General features: G+C 39.8%; 2 long non-coding RNA genes across 3 annotated transcripts in view; one reads left to right on the top strand and one right to left on the bottom strand.

The window, feature by feature from the left end:
- Gm26861 overlaps positions 1–21,381 on the bottom strand; it is a 314,369-nt gene that overhangs the window by 114,294 nt on the left and 178,694 nt on the right. The gene's annotated exons all lie outside the window — the stretch shown is intronic.
- Positions 1,815–20,350, top strand: Gm36525. Of its 2 annotated transcripts, XR_873123.1 has the most exons (7): positions 1,815–2,017; positions 3,212–3,334; positions 6,610–6,714; positions 17,969–18,018; positions 18,819–19,007; positions 19,717–19,817; positions 20,148–20,350. It is a non-coding gene; the product is annotated as a predicted gene, 36525 (long non-coding RNA). The 2 variants fall into 2 exon arrangements; XR_001780859.1 differs by lacking the exon at positions 6,610–6,714.

The following is a 21,381-nucleotide window of genomic DNA, read 5'->3' as shown; positions in this document are numbered from 1 at the left end:
AAGTAAACACAGTACCATGGTCATGACTGATGGTTATGCAGTGGGCCTTATCCATCCCTCCTCCCTGAGAAAACAGGGGGACAAGGGGATTGATTTATAAATTATGGTGGGGTTTGAGCAAGAACAGCACAGCTGCAGTGACTGGAGCACTTGGGTGGCTTTTGCTCCCCTCTCCTCTTGTTTGTGTTTATCTCTCTGACATTTTCCTAGATTAGTTCATGGAACATTTAACTTAGGTACTCACTTTTAAAAATTTTATATTTACCTTGTTTATTGCTATAGGCAAATATTTTATATGAATGTTGTAGTGTTCTGTCCTAAAATGGTTCTTCAGAGTTGTAACGAAGTTGTCTCTTTGGAGCTGTGACGAAAGGATGGACCATCTAGTGATTGCCATATGCAGGGACCCATCCCATAATCAGCTTCCAAACGCTGTCACCATTGCATACACTAGAAAGATTTTGCTGAAAGGACCCAGATGTAGCTGTCTCTTGTGAGACTATACTGGGGCCTAGCAAACACAGAAGTGGATGCTCACAGTCAGCTATTGGATGGGTCACACGGCCCCCAATGGAGGAGCTAGAGAAATTACCCAAGGAGCTAAAGGGAACTGCAACCCTATAGGTGGAACAACAATATGAACTAAGAAGTACCCCGGAGCTCTTGTCTCTAGTTGCATATGTATCAAAAGATGGCCTAGTCGGCCATCACTGCAAAGAGAGGCCCATTGGACTTGCAAACTTTATATGCCCCAGTACAGGGGAACCCCAGGGCCAAAAAGGGGGAGTGGGTGGGTAGGGGTTGGGGGGGTGGGTATGGCAGACTTTTGGGATAGCATTGAAAATGTAAATGAGAAAAATACCTAATTAAAAAAAAGGAAAAAAAAGATAGTTTAATTTACTACTTAATAAATTCATCAAGTATAATATATACTTCTTATAAAATTGAAACTCTAAAATAATTCAATTTACCCATGAGAACTGTAGCTAGATATACAGTAGTCCAATTCAGTTCACTGTCCACAAATGTTCTTGCCATATAATATTTTATTTTGCTGTGTTTGGTTCTTATCTCTTAGAAGCCTATTGTTTTCTAATGAAAGACAGAAAGGGAGGGGATCTGGGTGGGAAAGAGATGTGTAGGAACTAGAAAGGGTAGAGGAATATTATGTATATTGTATGAGAAAAAGATATACTTTTAAGAAAACTCAAGGTAGGGGGAAAAAGAAAATTAAGCATTTTATTTACCTTAAAATAAATTACTATTCTTTTGTGAAGAAAAAAAATAAAAATAAATTCGGTATTTAGAAATCATTTATTCCTCAGGTGTCCCTCCCATGCATGCTGCATTTTATTTCATTGGTAGTATAGCGTTTATTTCCTTCATGTGCTCATGAAAAGAAGCAGAGACATTAAAGGCAAAAGGAATTTTAAAATATTTGCCAAATCTTCTCTTAACAGACATTAATAAGCTTGGATATATTTTAATATTTTATTTATGTGTGTTCATTTTGCCTTTCTATAGCAGAATACCTAAGACTAATTTCTTCATAAAATTAACTATTTTATTTTCTTCATAAGTTTGGTGCCTGGGGGTTGGGGTGGAGATATTGTAGTCCTGGCAAGCTGGTTAGAACCCTGGTTGAGTATTCACATAGAAAAAGAGTCAAGGGAAAGTCCACAGGCAGAATTCACTTGAGTGTGGCAAGGAAGAGAGAGAGAGTACCAAAAGACCTGGCTCATTATTTTATAACATTCTGTTCCCATGGAAACAAGTCTACTATAGAAGCAACCTGTTCCTGAAGTACAGCAACAGTCCATTGATCAGGGTGCAGCTCCCGTGACCTGTTATTATCATCCTTTAAGCCCTACATCTGAATGGTTCCACTGGTTCAGCACCATTCCCTGCAGAATGAACTCCCCATAAGGGAACCTGTCAGGGACATAAGATATCCAAATGACAGCAGTCTTCATAGAAGAAAGTGCTTACAATGAAATACTGAAATGAACTGGGTGAGGTATTGTAAGTGTTTCTGTTATGATGCAAGGGTATTCTGGGACCTTACATCTCAGGAACCATACAGCTCTGAGAGAATAAGGTATCTCAGTGGAAGAGCATCCTGAGTCAGAGGATCTCAGTAACCATACAGCTCTGAGGTGGGACAGTGATCCAGTGGAAGGCATCCTGAGACATGGGAGCACATAGCTCTGAGACGAAACCTCCTCAGCAGAGGCACTGAAGCTTCCAAGAGAGGGTATCCCCAGCTGAGCTGAGGATCTTCAGCCTTGCTCCTTCCCTTCATTTCTTACACCAGGCAGAAAAAAAAAATCTTATGATAGAGATTTGTTGGAGGGTACACAGTATAGAGGGACAAATCCAGAGATAGTTGCCTTTTGCTCATGGGAGCAGACAGCAGAGAATTGCACAAAGAAGCAGTGCTTACATAGGATTTATGAGGGAGTGTAGCTCCTCAGGACAGAGATTTCCAGAGTGAGGATTGGTAGGATGTCAAGTCCTGAGCTTGAGGGAGCTCAGGGATTGGTGGATTTTCCTATTGAAATATTGGTGGGTTTCCTGCTCAGGGATTGGTGGGTTTTGTGGGATGGTCAGGGTTTGGTGGGTTTTACTGCTCACAGATTGGTGGAAGTTTTTTTCCCCCCACTCCCTTTTCACTGCATCTGGACCATGGGTTAGGGTAGGAATTCCTTCCTGGCTGAAGCCAGCATTTGCTGAAGCACCATCTCTGTATGGTTGCTGGGGTTAGGAGATGCTGCTACTGAGGTGCTACTGTGGACAGCTCCTGTGGGAAAGCTCCTGCAGTGGTGCTTCAAGAAAGCTGTAGGCTGAGGCAGGAAAGAGGGACTTACCACCACGGATATCTCATGTTGGTAGTAGGCTGAAGCAGGAAAGGTCACCACTGAGGACAGCTCTTGAGGGCCAGCTACATCGGAGGCAGGAAAGGAGGTGGTGGGCCATCTTAGATAGCTCCTGTGAAGGCAGCAGGCTGAGGAGATGCTATGGTGCCACCATTTTGACAGGAGCCGCCATTTTGGACAGCTCCTGTGGAACATTTTATTGCAGCAGGATGGGAAGGAGAGAAGGGGAAGACATGCTAAAATGGTTTGAAAATGACTGTCACTAGTAAATCTTCAGCTATCATTACCTTTTTTCTTCTTTCTTCTCTTAAAATGGCATTGGGTCGTAAACCTAGGTGGATATAATTTTAATGAAGTAAAAGTCACAAGAATTAGAATGAACTGCTAATGCACAGCTGAGAACACGTCTATAAGGCAAGCCCTTCAACATGAAATCCCTCATGCTGTAATTTCCTAATGTAAGTAATATTCAAATCATTAAGAACTAAACCCTGTGCTTTCTATAAATTCCATGTCATTAACATTCAGAGAATTTGTGAGTTTGCTACTTTTGCTATTAAATAGATTATCTTTAGCTGCAAAGGTCTCTTTTCATGTAAAAATAGCTTCACCAAAACTGTATTTCATTCCTTATTGCTCATACAACAAAAACAAAAATTCTACAAAAACATGTTGAACTGTAATAAAGAGCTACAAAAACAAACAAACAAACAAACTTCTCTTGTCAAGTAGGCTGGATATCTGAGTTTGAGGCCAGCTTGATCTACTGAATACAGAGCTGGTCAGCTACGCTACAAAAAGAAACCCTGTCTCAAAAACAAAACAAAACAAAAGCAAACAAACCAGACAAAACTCTTCCTTTTACAAAAACATAAGGGGTATGACCAAGCATTTTTTATGTATTCAGTGAATCCCAAAGAAGGATGAGAAATCAGTGGTTTCACATGCAAACAATATATTCAAATACTTTCCCTCAGGAAGCAAAGCTGGCAGTCTGAGGCTGTAAGGATTATTGCTTTTAAGCTTTGTGAAATAAATTTCCATGTCCAAACACAGGTAATAGAGTTAGATGTAATTTCAATATAAACAGATCACCCTGAAATTGCAAAAAGAAATGCATAAAGAAAGAACAAAACAGGTAGAAACGCTTTTCTGAGCAATTGTTGAAAAGATGATTTGTGGCAGGATAAACATGTATGTGATGGCTGCATCTTCTGTCTCAGAGCAGGATATTAATGTGAAACATAAAAATAAAGTAAAAATGTTTTGAAGGTTGGATAAGAATAGCCAAGGGCTATAATTGCAGTCTAACCTGGGAGAATAAGAGAAAAAAATGTAGCAGTGAAGAATAATTAAATGTGGGCTAGTTATTTAATAAAACTATGAAATTATGTTTTTGAAGACAATCTAGTAGCTGGAGAATGTCTTCTTAGGAGTTACTTCAGGGTGTTGTGTCCAAAACTAGACAGAAACACCATAGAAACAAAACTGGACGTACCACAGCAAAGCAAAATGGGAAAGATGTGTTTAGCTCTGTACTTGAATTTGAATGCTTTTATGTCAGTTGAAAAAATAAATTCTTAGTAATAATTAGCCATAGAGTTATGAAAAACAATATTCCTAGCTTTACAAGGTTAATATTGAGCGTTGGGCTGTAAGAGATACAGTAAATAGGGCAAAAGTATAAACTAACCCATTTGTGACAAAGGGGAAAGTTCACATTAAATATACAAAGTTGTTTCCTGGAATTACCTTTTTCAAATAACCCATGTGGTGGTATTGTCTTTTTTCTATTGCTATGATACTCTGATAAAATACACTTAAGGGACACTGCAAGGTGCACAGAAGTCAAGGCAATATGCGCTTAGAGTGACTGGTCACATGACATCCATAATCAGGAAACAGAAAGCATGAATTCACTGCTGCTCAACTACCTTTTACTGCTGTACACTCTGGGATCTCAGCCCGGTGAGGTCCATCCACACTGGGAAGCTCTTTGAGTTGCAATTAGAATGCTCACAATATCCCTCTCCTGGCATCATAAAAGGATCATCTCCCAGATGAGTCTAGGTTCTAACCCTTGTCAATACTAGCCTAACCACAACATATTCTACTAGCTGTGCTAATTGTCAACACAGTGAGCTCAAAAAAAAAAAAAAAGAAAGAAAAAGAAAAGAAAAGAAGGAAAGAAAGAAAGAAAGAAAAGAAAAGAAAGAAGGCACAGTAACCACGTTACACGTTACAGAACCCTTAGCTAGCCTCTAAAAATCTTCCCAATCTAATGACATTTAGTTAATCTTGTTAATATATGCAAATAAACATCAAAATTTTACATATTGGGAATGTAAAATCTTATGTAATTTACATCATGGAGAGATGTTGGCATTTATATACTTATCCAAACCAGGCAATACAAGTGTGTGGTGTATAGCCATCTCATGAATATTTGATGTATAATCTAATAACACTATTGATCACTAAATGAGACTCTGTTAATATTTTAGTTTATTTTAATAGAACAATCCCTTCAAACCAGGGTGCATTCATACCTCTTGCTTATATCACTTTTGATCTGTGAAAGTTTCTTGCATTCTTATTCATTTTTACATTGACTACATTTTTTAAACATTTTAATGCATGAAAAACTTTCAAGATAACACCTGGTACACATAAGCATTAAAATTAAGATTTTTATTTATCTTAATTAATTAAGCTGCTCTTAAGCTGGAGAGATGGCTCAGTAGATAGAAGTGCTTGCTCTTCTTGTGAAGGACCCGAGTCCATTTCCCACCACCTGCATGGAGGTTCACAACCATTCCTTCTTTTATTTTTTATTAGATATTTTCTTTATTTACATTTCAAATGCTATCCCAGAAGTTCCCTGTACCCTTCTCCCTTCCTGCTCCCCTAACCACCCACTCCCACTTCTTGGCCCTGGTGTTCCCCTGTACTGGGGCATATCCTTCTTAAGTGGACCTAACACACTCTTCTGGCTTTTTCAGGCAGTGAACTCATATGCATGTAACTCCACAATGATTTAAAAAGTAAATAATAATTATAAACTGTGACATAACATTCATCTTCAGTTTTTATTACCATCATCCCAATTACAAACCAATTGTTTTACTATCAGTTACAAATTCAAGGAGATACAATTATGTCCCATGCTTTGACAAGACCCTGCAGATGACTCAAGAAATGTTGCTAAAATGATTAAAATGCATTATGTAAGTGTACAAAAGTCCAAAACAAAATATCAAAATTGAAAAAATAGTTATAAAACATGTATTTTAAATGTTAATTTTTGATGAATATTTTCTGTAAAAATATGTGTTGGTCTGGATTCTCCCAAATGTGCTACCAATAACTAAGGACAGTAGTAACATATGTTAAAATAGTTTATGCTGAACTACAAAATTAAACAATTATTCATATGGACACATTCTTATACAATATTTTTAATTTAATTGCTTGGAGTTTATAATATGCAGACAGTTTTTTTCCAATTTATGGCATATGTATAGTTTAAAGGTCTCTGGGAACATTCTTCAGATAGATACAGATTTTATAACTTGGTAATTTTTCTACAAGTGAATAGTCATCTAAAGATTTGGTGGATCACAGGGCCTGACTAACATTACTTCTACAGGTGGAAAATTCATTTATGTAAAAGTTAATTTTAATTATGGATATGTCTATGTGTCTATGTGTGGGTCTGTGCACATCACTGCAGTCCCTGTGTAGGACATAGGAGGACGCCCACATACTCAGGAGTTGGAGTTAGCGGATGTTGTAATCCATCCTGACATGGCTCCTGGGAGCAGAATTCAGATCCTCCGTAAGTACACCAACGGTTCTCCAACACTGACCCATCTCTCTAGCCTACCAAGGTTTATTTTTATAATGTTTGCAATACAGATATGCCGTCTTTTTGAAATAATACTGATACACTTTTGGGTTTTCTACTGTGTTAAATTGACTCAGCCACACACATTAACCTTGTAAGATGGAGCAACTTTGGAAAATGCTGAATTTTCTTTTCAGTTAAATCTTAAGGGTGAGATTCTAACACAGTTACTAATGAAATATTGGACTGGCCTTTTTGAAACTATACTTGTTAATGGTACACTTACATGACCCTTAAATGTTACTTTTTCTATTTTAATTAAAATAATTCATGCCAAAGGGAAGTATTGTGATTTTTACAATTACAGATAGGTATTTATTAAAAGCAAAAACAAAGAATTGGAAACAACACACCCCCATGGATTCTGCCTCATGTCAACAGAACAAGCAGACTGCATCTTCAATTTTCCTTGAAATACAGATTAATTATAGATGATTGACAGCAATCTCTCTCATAGTCTATGGAATACGGAATAAGAGACTTTACCTCCATACTCAGTGTAGCTTTATTTAAAGTCGATGATGATAGTGACAGCGATGATAAAATCAATGACAAAATGTCATTCATTAGTTGATAGAGAGAGCTTGTAAATTACTAAATCAGCTTTAAACACATATGCATATGTAGACAAGCAGTACTAAAATTAACTCAGAAGGTTATACAGGTGTGTGTGTGTGTGTGTGTGTGTGTGTGTGTGTGTACACATATGTATAAGTAAATGCATAACAATTAATGCAGTCTTCCCTCTTGGCCATGAATTTGAGAGGTTTTGAGTGAATACCAGAAGTTGGAGAAGAGAAAGGTAGAATTAAAATTGTGTATGAAATTCTCCTTTAAAAAGGTAATTAAATTAATTTTACATATATATCAGAGTCATGTTTGCTTATATGAGCTAGAGAGCACTTGTCTTTCTGCCAAAGTATAGAAAATATCAATTGTCCCTTTATTTCAACCCACATACTCTGCCTGGTTCTTCTATTCTCCTTAGGGGAAGAAGCTGTGTGCTGATCACTTTTCTGTTTATAGTTACCTTCCTGAGGTTCTCTTACAGAAGGATCACTCATTTGTCATGGTAACTGTTCCACTCCACCTCCATTTAGATATGACAATGGCAGCCATTCTCTATCTGACATCCCAAAACTCTATCTTCTGAACTCTGGGTCTGCCCTTCCCTGTTCCTGCCTTCCAATCTCAGATGCCTCCCCAATGCTTCTCATCATTCTTGTCTTGAGTTTTTCTTGCCCTGACTTCTTCCATTATTTCCAGAGTCTATATAATAACATCAATCTCATTTTCTAAATTCAGTTACCAATAACTCTAAAACAGATCAAAATGAAACATTGCCGAGACTTGTTCCAAGTATTAAAAATCTTCAGAGACCAATTAAAGCAATTCATTGCATGAAATAAGTAATGCTACTATTAGACCGTAAGTGGTGACTGCAAGTTTCAGATGGTTATGACAAGCAGAGGTGGGAGAGGCAGGCATGAAATTAGAACCAATTACCCCAGCAAACTACATGAGTATATAGGACAAGTTGTGTGCTATAGACAAACAACTCAGTTTAGGATGACTGGACAGTACACAGAAAAGTGAAACATGAGACAAACATAAAGATGCTGAAATAACAGTAGGGAAATCTTGAAATCAAAAATGAACTTGAGTTTGCACAAAATATTTTAGCATGCCTTAATGAAAAGATTCTTGCTGTCTCTGCATCTGTTTCTATGTCCTCTCCACTCCCATTCGAGGTGGGAAGAACAAATGATACAAGAAACTCAAATCACTCAGGAGGAGATGTCTAAAACTCACACAAAGAAATGGCTTAGCAGTTTAGAGCACTCCTCTCATGGATGATCAGGTTGGACTCCCAGTACTCATATGGGGTGACTGGCAACAACCTGTAGCCCCAGCTCCAGGGCTGATGCCCTCCTCCGGCATCTAGTGGCACCTGCACTCACATACACATAGCCATACAGAGATACTTTAACATATAATTAAAACACACACAGGGAGCAAATGTAACAGCAATCTGATTTATAAGGTATGCACAGGATAAGAAAAAACTGCTTACTAAAAATAATTTGATTATTGTGGTGATTTGAATTAGAATACTTCCCGTAGATTCACATGTTTGAAAAATTGTTTCTCATTTGGTAGAACTGTTTGGGAAGGATTAAGAGGGGTAGTCTTGTTGGAGGAAGTGTGTCACTGGGGACAGACTTCAAGATTTCAAAAGCCCTTCTCAATCACAGGTAGCTCTCTCCGTCTTCTGCTTTACGATCAAAATGTATGATCCAGTTCCATGCCTGCCTGCCTGCTGCTATGCTCCCCACCATAATGGTAATAGACTCTAATCCTCTTAAACAATATGCAGCAGTTTAAAACCTTTCCTTTTATATATTATCTTGGTTGTGATATTTTAATCACAACAATTGAAAAATAGTTAAGAGAATTATCAAAAGATATTCTTAGTATTTTTCTCTTTATATTTACATTCTCTTTTAGGACTTTATGATCCCCACCTTCATGAGTGGATCATCAAGGACACTACCTTCCCTGGGTTCTACTGAGCCCTCAAGAGTAGACTCAAAAGTTAACTTCCTCCATATGCTCCTGTAGTATAGCAAAGATAAAGCAAAATAAAAAATAAATAAAATATCCTTTTGAATCACAGCAGGCTGTGTGGTAAAGGGGAATTAATTTCTTGCTGGTTTTAGGCATGTGTGTACATGTATTGGCATGTTGATGTTAGTGAAGTGACTGTGAAAGCCAGAGGGCATAGTGTTGCCTGGAACTAGAGTTATAGGAGGTTGTAGGTTTATCTCTGGGTGTCAGAAACCAAACGTGGGTCCTCTAGAAGAGCAGTAAGCACTCTTAACCACTGAACCATTGAACTGAGTTCTCTAGCTCAGAGTAATTTAATTTGTATGACATTGATTCTTCTCTTTATAGACCCAAAGTTAGGAACTCCACTCAGACTATTTCCATATGGAATACTGAAGAGATTACTATAACATTTACAAAGATACTTCCATGGTCATCTTTAGTTTCTATTATTGTGATAAAAATATCACAGGCAAGATAACAGATTAAAAAGAAAACCTTTAAACTGAGGCTTATTCTTTAAGAGGGTTAGATATGTCAACCATCAAGGAAGTTCATGTGTGATGATGATTTTGAAGTTTTGGCTCTTTTGAAAAACAGAATATGTTTTATTTTAATCAGGTGTTGGATATGGGGCTACTTTGTACTATCTGCCCCAGGTGATTATGATTTGCTTCGTTCTCTAGCAGAGGTGTGATTTTGTCAGCTGCAGATAGTTCCTGCAATTGTGTGAATTTGGGTCTTCTGAGAAATTTTCAGAGAGTTTCTAAATGCTAGGGGCTCCCTGCAGAGGTGGGTGGGTTGTTGGCTGGTGGGTTGTTGGTTGGTGGATTATTGGCTGGCGAGATGTTGGCTGATGGGTTGTTGGTTGGGTGCCATTGGTTGTTGTTGTTTGTAGTTTGTTAAGTCATTGTGCACAAAGAAGAAGAAATTAGATATTCTGATGACAAAGATTAAACTTGCCCCAAGGAAGTCAATGCCCCTAATCATCAGGAAGTTGTCTAAGGAAAACATTGCCTCCATTTATTTCTATCTAGATAGCTCCTATCTGGTGTTAGGGGATTGAAAGGGCTTAAAGGGGGTGGAGAAAGGTGGAAGAAAGAAGAACCCACAGAGTATCAAACATCAGATATATTCTTACCAACCGCAAAGGCATTCTGCCCTTCTCCCTGACAGACTGTCCACAGTGACACTGTTGTATGTCTCAGATCAATTCCCTTCCCCGGGTTTCTCCAAGATCCCCTTTCCTTCTCAAAAGGATTTGCAAAGTTCTTGGGGGAGGGGGATTCTTTGCTTCTTTTATAAAAGACTATAAAACTCACCTAACATTTTGCATCTTTGTAGCAAGACTTCTCAATTAGACCCACAGTATTTCCAGATTCAAAGAAAATGATGATTCCTGCTGTCTAGATTCAGAAAGAACATTTTCATAAGATTTTGCAATCCAAAAATCTAAATGTTTCATTTGCTTCTCTATAGGATGGTTACCAATGTGTATCAAAGTGGAAGCAAATGTGGGTAACACAAGGAAAGCCTGGGAGGGAGTCCATGAGGTGGAGGGGCCACTAAGCTTTAAAGAAGGGACATGGGTTAGGTAATGCAGCATATGTGATATGAGAATGGAAGGGGGATTCTAGAGACTAAAGGATATCTGAGGGAAAGGAGCTCTAGGAGATTTAGGGAGGGACAAATAAGTGGGGAAGTGGAGCAGACTCGGGATAAACCAAAATAAAGTATGTATGAAAATTCCACAGGAAACCTATGACTCTTTCAAGGTAGTATAAAAGAATGAATGAATGAATGAAGAATGAATGAATGAATGAATGAAATGCATTGTCCAGCATCTTTTCCTTCACAGAGTGCTTTAGGTAACTAGCTGTAGTAACAATGTTATTCTCTAGCCCAAAGAACTCCACCTTAACTCATCCCACTGCTGTGCCTGTAGTGGAGCTTCTTAGACATCTGTTAACAGCTATTCTTGCCTTCACATTGGGGACACGGGAGGCAGCCTCGTGTTTACTTGTCATCTTTTCTGTCCTGCCCCCACAACACTTAGCCTTACCTCTAAGGTCATACCACTGGGTATTTGGCTTTTCTTACTTTTTGACAGAAATGGGGAGGCAGGGGTCACATGGATGCTATTTTAACATGTAAGTAACATTTCGTCCAGTTCTTACACCTCTTTTGCCTAATGTTTATAATAAGGAATTCTATAACTTCAGAATGAAACTTGCTGCATGCCCAGATGATTGTTTTCCAACTTCCGTTCCACTAACAGCAAACGGGTACTTTCCCAACACTTTTTTATGGGTAAAGCATAGTCTTTGTTTTGTGTACATAAATAGTAATCATTGGCAAATTGAGCTTTCAACAGAAAAGCTGAGGGAGACTCTCTTCTAGTGTATTTTAGCTGAGCCATTTTTCATCCTTTCTAGAGGAAGGAGCTTTGCATCAAAACCAGAAAGAAAGATAATAATTTAGTCCCTAATTATAACTAGATGTGTGCATTAGAGAGAAAGAGCAAAATACACTTTCTGATAGGAATTATACAATCTGAATTGAAGATAAAATATAAATTTGCTTTTTCTTAGCAGTCTGTTCTGTGCTTCTATGACTGTGCCATGAGAGAAAAGCTGCCCGATGGCAGAGATTGCCTTAAATGCTATTTATATTTACTTACTTACTTTGAGTATTGCTTATGTGTGTAAGAGCACCCTTGAGGTCAAAGGTTGACGTCAGGTGTCTTCCTTCATCACATTCTACATTACTTTTTGTTTGTGAGACAGCATATCTAACTGAACTGGGAACTCATGCTTTCAGCTATTGAGACAGCATATCTCACTGAACTGGGAACTCATGCTTTCAGCTAGAGTGGTTAGCCAGCAAGCACTCAGAACCCTCCTGCCCCTGGCTTTCAACACTGGGGTTGCAGACATTTCACCCAGCGTTTTTTTTTTGTTTGTTTGTTTGTTTTTGTTTTTTCTAAATTTTTTATTAGGTATTTTCCTCATTTATATTTCCAATGCTATCCCAAAAGTCTCCCAAACCCTCCCCCCTCACTCCCCTACCCATCCACTCCCCTGTACTGAAACATCTAAAGTTTGCAAGTCCAATGGGCCTCTCTTTCCACTGATGGCTGACTAGGCCATCTTCTGATACATATGCAGCTAGAGACACGAGCTCTGGGGGTACTGGTTAGTTCATATTGTTGTTCCACCTATAGGGCTGCAGACCCCTTTAGCTCCTTGGGTACTTTCTCTAGCTCCTCCATTGGGGGTCCTGTGATCCATCCAATAGCTGACTGTGAGCATCCACTTCTGTGTTTGCTAGGCCCCGGTGTAGCCTCACAAGAGACAGCTTTTTATGTGGGTGCTAGATTTCAAAACTCAGGTCCTCGTGCTTGCATTGTAAACAGCTTATCCACAGAGCTATCTTTCTGTCCTCAAAGTACTTTTTTTTTTTTTTTTCGAGATAGGGTTTCTCTGTGTAGCCCTGGCTGTCCTGGAACTCACTTTGTAGACAAGGCTGGCCTCGAACTCAGAAATCCACCTGCCTCTGCCTCCCGAGTGCTGGGATTACAGGTGCGTGCCACCACGCCTGGCTCTCAAAGTACTTTTTGATGGTATCAAAACTACCCAAACATTTTATTGCATTTCCCTCTATGTTTTAGTAGTTGGAAAGATTAAATTAAAAATCACACCCCAACATTAGACAGCAAAACATGTAAGCTCTATTGAATTCTATTATTAAATACTTTGGTTTTAGTTGAGAATAAAATTGCTCATATTTTATCCTCCTGAAATGTTAAGTATAACTTTGGGAAGAAATGGATGTTTCTTTTCTTTAATGTGTGTGTGTGTGTGTGTGAAAGAGAGAGAGAGAGAGAGAAATTATATGCATGCTATAGAATATATTTATAAGTCAGAGGAAAACTAGCAGGAGGGATTTCTCTCCTTTTACCATGTGATCCCTAACAAAGTCCAGGCTTGGGGCAAGGACCACTACCAGCAGAGCCATGTCACTGGTTTCAGAAATGCTTATTTTCTAATTGTTAGGGACACGGGCAGAGTTTTACATGAGTCACCACATATTTTAAATCAGCTAGGCAGTGTCTCACTGAACAGGTAATATATTTTTATTTCCTGCGGTAATTTCTAATAAATTTTCATTTCTACATTCATGTGAAAGGGTTTCCTTGTGAATTTCAGGTACTCCGTTCAAGGAAAGCGGTGTGTTGTGACTGTTTTTCGGGTCCTACTCTGTCTATTAATACTGTAAAACTCATGCATATGTGCTACGGTTTGCATCTAAAATGCCCCCATAAGTTACTGTCCTAGGACCCATCTTTGCTCTTGACTCTAGCTAATGGCACTGAATGGGGAGGCTGTGAAGTTGTAGAGCCTTTGGGACACCATAGTTTGCTGGCTGGCAGGGCATGATCCATAGTGGTGGTAGCGTGGCCGTACTCCGGGTATGGTTGTCTGTTTCTCTCTCTATCAGGATTCAAGCAAGCCACTGTCTCAAATGCCTACTACTGTCAAAGATGCAATTTTAATTGCCATAACTTCCCCTATCGTAATGCGTTGTATTCCATAAACTGCTCCTCAGTTAAGTGGCTTCGGTGAAGTATTTTGTCATGGTGATGTAAAAGTCACTAGTATATGGGGTAGGGTGGTCACTCAGCTAGCCCAGCCAATTCTGGAATAAAGCCTGGTGACCCGAGTTCCATTCCCAGAATGCATGTTCAAGTAGGAGAGAAGCAACTCTACGGCCATCCTCTGCCTTCTTAGTGCATGCTCACCCAATCACACCTTAATACACAGTTGAAGAATAAACACATGTAATTTAAACAAAACCTCAAGCGGTTCAAATGAGGCTGACACTACAGTTTATAGGCTTTTCCATAGAGCGTCTTGGTTGTAAAAGTAGAATTCTTATGAATTCTAATTCATAATTCTTATGAATGAGCTGGCCTTGCTCAAACCATTATCAGTGTGTCAGCCTGTCTCCCAAGATAACCCGTTTTGATGGAGCAGACAATACAAGGAAGGAGAAACTGTAAGCTTACATAGGCAGGCCCAGTCATTGCATTTAACATCTCATTCCCAAAATCACGTATGAAAACTCCAGGCATCCTCTTCCCTTCCAACAGAAATCCCTTTCCCTTGGGAGACTGCTCTTCACTGTTTTGAAACAAACAACCTTTCTCCCGAGGTCACACCAGTCTCCTCTCTTCCTGCTGTCTGTCTCTTTAACCTGCCCCAGACATCTAACATTTGATGCCAAAACTCAGAATGACATCTGGGCCCACATTCCCCTCTCTCCCCCAACATGTGACTCCGAAGCTTCTTTCTGGGACCCTTTGACATCCTTACAGTTTATTTCTACTCTTGGGATTCATTCTTCCAGGAACAGAGACACCTGCCAAGCTCACTGTACAGGCTAAACAGAATCCCTCTCTAGGACTCTGGTCTTTGTGGCCTCTGCCTCCATATGTGGCACACATTCTGTAGATGGGGCCTCTGTCTTTGGGTCTTAGTCATCATTCTGTATGAACACAGTTCTGGGCCCCAGTGAGCTTGGTGGGACCATCTGTCTCTTACAGACAGCCATTCATTGGTCTCACCATTCTCTCTCTTCCCACCTGTAATCACCTTGTTTAAACCTTGGGCCCTTCCCAGTGGTCCCAAGTCCCTCAAGTCCAACAATGGCTCTGGCTCTGATGACTATGCTTAGTTTGCATCTTTGCTCAGTCCAGTTGTATTAGTCAGAGTTCTCTAGAGTCACAGAACTTAAGGAATGTCTCTCTATATTGAGGGAATTTATTGTGATGACTTATAGTCTGTAGTCCAACTAACCCAACAATGGACAGCTGTGAATGCAAAGTCCAAGAATCTAGTAGTTACTAAGTCCCACAAGACTAGTTGTTTCAGCTGGTCTTCAGTGGAAGTAGCTTCCAACAGATGTGCTGGCAAATAAATGCAAGCAGATGAAGAAGAATGAATCTTCTTTATTCCAATGTCCTTATATAGATCTCCAGCAGAAGTTATGGCCCAGATTAAAGGGATTTTGGACTTGCTTTGTCTCAGGCTGACCTTGAACTGAGAAATCTTGCCTTAGTCTCCAGGAATTAAAGGCATGTACTACTTTGCCTGGGCCTAAGCTTTTCATGGCCACTATACCTCAAGATCTCCATGCTAAGATCCAGGTCAGAAAGTTGTATTTTCTAGCCTCAAGATCTGGATCACAGGTGAGCCCTCCAATTCTGTACTGTAGCCCATGTAGTCAAGTTGACAACCAGGAATCACCATTACACCAGTTAAACCTATCAGAGTCTGCTCAGACCCTTCCATCATCTCAAGAACGTCTCTTTTCCATCAACTATCATTCATATACATATATGCATATATATATGAATATACATACATATATACACATATATGTGGAATATATATGAACATATATAAACACTTATCTTCCTTCGTATATTTTCATTTCACTCCATTTCACTGGCACAGTCTGACCTCTTCAGCCCTTTCTTTCTCTATTAGGCCAGACCATGAATCCACCACAGCCAAAATGTCAAGACAAGGTACCTTATGGAACCAAACTCATAGTTGACCTGGTTAGGTCTGGGGGCTCACAGGAAACCCCTCTGTCTCATCTTGAGATTCATTCTATCAAAAGCACTGGAAGACTTATATGACTTCTTGGAGCCTCACTCAGTTGAGAGTTCTGGAAACTCTTCTTGGGCCCTGTGAGACCTGTTATGGTCTTGGTTCCACACCCACTGTGAGTTCCAAATTGTCTGTGCCAAAGGACAGCCCTTTACCCTGTCTGTAGGTTAATGTAAAGGCACTCTATTGTGGGAGACCTCAGACCAGCAACTTCTGTTCAGCTCTTCATTATAATCTCACCTTAATACATACTGTGCAACTGTCAGTGCAAATTTTAAACTTTCAATTTTAGTATCTGAACTGAGTTAGATAAATTCATAAGGCATAATGGAGAATGGTTCAAAGACCTTCCCATACCAACCACAGAAGACCCAACTTAACCCTTTCATCTCTGGCACTTAGCTCCTACTTGCATTCATTCCCAGAGGCCAAACTCCTATTCCCCTTTCCCCCAAGTGCTCTCCTGCCCCCTGGGAGGAGCCATAAAGTCAAGAAAATGTCTCAACTATGACAGTCTGTCACAAAGTAGCTGCAAGAGCCATGGAGCAGGAAGTGAAACACATAACTGGGCAGACCCGCCTACTTCTCTACACCTAGTAAGCCCCCAGACATACCATCAGGCCTGCCAACCAGTGAGTCCAGGACCAGTGAGTGAATCTGGAGCCCATTTTAGAATGATCAGGGAATGCAGGGCAAGTTTCCACATGCAAGCTAACTTTTCTCTGTCCCTTGCCTGTGTGTCTTAGAGGGAGACTAGAGATAGTGGCAGTGGCTGCACAGTATCCTAGGCCTTCTGTTTCTACTGAGAAACCCCACTGTTTCATCTGGGTTCCTGCTTTCTGTGACTGAGCTAGGATGGTCTTTCCATTCTTGTAATTCCTTTGTCTTCTGTCTATTCTACTTTTGTTTTGTCCCACTAAGCTTAGATTCTTTATATTTTCATGGTTTTCTGCTTGATGGCCTCTAGGTTACAGGTACTTGTAATATTGGCAACTTTATGTCTTCATAAGAAAAGACAATTAATCTTTTTAAGTTGTCTGCCCCCATCTGTAGACATACACATAAAAACTGGTTATGTATACGTACATCAATGGGTTCAGTCTTACAACAATCCAAATGTCTTTTGGGTATTCTATTTCTCTTTGAAATTGTGAACCAGATGCTGAATTTCACTGACATTTCTCAAAAAACCTTTCTGGTGTTTGCTCCTTATGTAGGAGACTGACAGATAATTACAGTTGCCTTCTTTTTCTACAGAATCCTGGCACAGGTTCCAGCCTAGTCAGCTACTGTACAGATTAACTTAGCCTTACTTTAAAACACAAAAAACAAAAAATAAAACAAAAACCAAAAACCAAAAACCAAAACAAAAACAAAAAAAAAAACAAAACCCGAAAAACAAACAAACAAAAAAAAAACCCTTATGTTAATCATGTTGTTAAATTTTTTTCACACATTTTCCCTTTTCTGGAAAATAGCTCTTGATCTGATAATATATCTAGATTACAGATTCTCCTCCTTCTCCTCCCAGCCCCTCCCCTCCCATCCAAATCCACCTGCTTTCTGTCTCTCACTAGAAACCAAATAGGAACCTAAATAGATAATAAGGAAATAAAATAAGAGGAAACAAAAGCCAGTGCATCCGAATAGAACAAAGCAAACAGAAGAAAGGGGGGCCAAGGGAGGGCACAGGAAACATAAACACAGAGACCCACCCACTGGCATATTCAGGAATCCTATGAAAACATAATATGTGTGCTAGAACGCTCTGCCTCCTCTTCTGCAGAGTTCCATGAGCCCTGATAGAGAGATTTGATGGAAACATTGGTTTAGAGCTGAACATTTCTGAGGTCTCTCATTCTCTGTATAACATCCGTCCATGGGTACATTTTTTTTTTCAGCTGCTGAAGGAGGAAGCTTCTATGACAGCTGCTAGGCAAGGCACTGATCTGTGAGTATAGCTTTAGGAGTCAACTCCATTGCTACTTATATTTTATTTATTTATTTTAGAGCAGTAGCACTTGGTAATACCTTACATCCTTGGGCTTCTAGTCTCAAGTTTTTGGTCACCCAAGCAATGTCAGATATGGGTTCTATCTCATGGAGTGAGCCTTAAGTCGAATCAGATATTTTTCGTCAAACTCTTAATGTTTCACACAAAGCTGAAACAACTGTGAAAGACTCAGTAGATGATTTTGAGCCTATGCTGGACAATGAAAAATGTCTCAAGCTCTTTAACACAATAAATGGTCTTACATCTTTATGATCAATAATGGTGACCAGAAAATAAGGACAAAAAATCATCCTGCTAATGTCTATGGAAAAGCTAGCCGAAGATTTTTTTTTAACCATGGTTTTCTTGTCTGTTCTATTCCTCTAATAAGGACAGAAATGCCCAAACTCTTCTCTTAACTATGCCCTCAGTAAAATTATAATAGCACCAATGATTTCACTTTTAGATATTTACAAATATTCTCTCTCCCACATAGAATGCTCCAAGAAAATCTGCTATCACCAAACAGTTGTCTCGTGCTCTGGACCTTAGCCATCTGTGAAATTTTACTATGGGCCCCTTAGAGGGACCATCCTGTGAGGCACTATTGCAGTTGATCTTCCTACACTGTCCCTTTTGTCAGCCTGAAGCCATTAAGACAGGTCCATGCCCACAAACCCTTAAGAGCAGGTTGTCTGAGAGGGGGACCAATCACAGGCTGCGGTACATCTAACTCATCCCTCCTCTTGCTGCTCCAGGCGTGCTTTCAGTACTCAGAACTCGGCCATCTGGACTGAAGCCTTCTCTGCACCAATTATCACCTCTGCCCCATCAGCTCTCTCTCAAAATGCCTTCAGGAAATTTCAGATCAGCTGACCATCTGTCAGGACCAACTCGATCTTTTGGCTGCTGCCGTTCTGTAGAACTAGACCTGACTACTGCTCAGGGTGAGACTTGTACCTGCCTCCATAACTGTTGCTGTTTCTGCACCGAAGGATTTTAGCTGGTTTGAAATGGGTCCCAAAGACACAGGGACCAGACAAACAATTCACCCTCCTATGTATGACCTTTGCATTCTCTCCCACTCTGGCTCCGCCCCCTGGTCACTTCCTCCTTCCTTCTTAACCAGACTCTTGCGTTTTTCCTCTGTGTTTTCAATGTTTCACATACTGTACTTCCCCTTACACCTGAACAGAATGTTCCACATACAATCTCCTGACTCTCACTGTACAACAGCTTCATTTATTCCTCATACAAACAAAACAAAACAAACAAAAACTGATAAAAAACAACAAACAAACAAACCCTCTCAAATGCTATGGAGAAAGTCTGGTTGCTAAGGACCTTTATCTCTTTGACCTGGGGTGAGATATAATTCTTTACCTGGGTCCTCTATTTTTCTCCTGTTCCCTTCCTTTAATGCTCCGTAGTTCCGACACTTCTCCTGACTCACTTTGGTGCTGTACTCCTGGCAGGAGGACTAGTCACTCACACCCTCAATCAACGCCACACTTACTTCTTCTCACCCGCGCTCGCTCCCTACCTCTGCCTCTCCTGTCTCTCTGCTCTTTCCCCTCCTCTCCACCTTGTTTTGCTCTGTGACCAAATTATCTGTTTCCATACCTTTACTAATTATTTCTCAAATGTTTCTCCAAGGATACGTGACAGCAATGGTGTGATCCATCACAGAAGGTCAAGTTAAAACTCTCCTCCTAATAAAAGACCAGAGGACCCCCTCTTCCTGACCCCCTGAACAGGTATACCTCCTCCTTATAAAGACCCTTCTCAGCAAAAAAAAGGCTATGAGAAGATCGACGCTTCCACTCCATTTTATAACTTTTATAGGGTTTGGAACTATAAAGAGCATCTATTGTAAAAATAGAGTTCTTATGAGGTTATAACTGCCCTTGCTCAAACCATTATCAGCATGTCAGCCTGTCTCCCAAGATAGCCTGCCTTAACAGAGCAGACGCTACAAGGAGGGAGAAACTGTAAGCTTACACATAGGCAGTCCCGGCCATTGTATTTAACTTCTCATTCCGCAAACCTCCTATGCATACTCCAGACTTCCTCTTTCCCTTTCGCAGGCATCCCTTTCCTGTGGGAGAGTGTCTCTTCTTCACTGTTTTGAAGTGAACAGTGCCTTCTGCTGAAATCACACTGGTCACTTTCTGCCTTCTGCCTCTCTAGGCTGTCTGAGGCATCTAACTGTTTCAAAGCCACTGCATATCCAGTTCCGCGCACTTCATCTTGATCTTTCCACTCATGGTTTTAAAGATTTTATTTTAAATTATCTGTGTATGTGTGGTCTGTATGGGTATGTGCACCTAAGTGCAGTTGCAGACAGCGGCCAGGAGGGGGTGACAGATACTCTTCTACTGATGCTAAAGGTGCTTGTGAGCCACCTGACCGGCTTCCTGAGAACTGAATGTGAGTCCTCTGAAAGAGAGCAACTGCTCTTAACTGTGTGTCATCTCCCCAGCTGTCATGGCTTTAAAGCTACATCTTAGAGTTTCTATTGTATAGGCAAAATACCATTAGACACAAAAAACTTTCTGCCAAGACACTGTGAATTGAACCCAGATTTCAAAAGTTATCTGACAAGCAAATATTTTTAAATGCAACGTAGGTATTTTTTAATCTAAAATAAATATGTGCACATTTATTTGGATATTTTATAATTCAAAAAATAATTGTTCATAAAATTTAGGTTTAGGTGAACTTAAGACAAACTTCTAGCATTTACAACTTAATACAGAGGCCTCATGGAATTGTGGAACATTTTCTCAGCATTTTACAGCTTTCTTGCTATCTCCTTTGCTGACACATTTTTTTTCCCCCTCAGGAAGTCTCCATGATGGGTTCATTCCCCAGATGTCAACACAATTTTCATAGAACTACTAATTATTTTAATTTCCCTGATTCAAGAGTCACTTTAATAATCTGACTGCAATAATACAAGTGGCCTTCCTAGGCTTCATGAGCAGCGCACAGTGTATTATTATTATTGGTAAGTTGGTTGCAAACCCAAGAGAATGGAAGCACACTAGGAAATAAGTGTGAGTGTCACACTGTCCCAAACTAGAACCATCTGGAAATTACAGTGTTCTGTGAAGTCCATTCTTCTAAAATGGTGGTGGGGTTCCATTTATCCAGCCACCCACTTCAGTTGACAGTGGATTAGAGGGCTGGGGTTATTGTAGAATTTGCAGCAGAGCATTGTAGTTACTTTGTCTTCACAGTTTCCCACTTTCTCCCTAAAAAGTAGATGCTGGTGTTATTCCACCTTCATAAAATGCAGCAACCCCTGTCAAGACCATT

This window comes from Mus musculus, chromosome 13, assembly GCF_000001635.26.
Source record: "Mus musculus strain C57BL/6J chromosome 13, GRCm38.p6 C57BL/6J".
NCBI lineage: Eukaryota > Metazoa > Chordata > Mammalia > Rodentia > Muridae > Mus > Mus musculus.
Note: the sequence above shows the minus strand (reverse complement) of the source record. Positions and strands in the feature narration are given on the sequence as shown.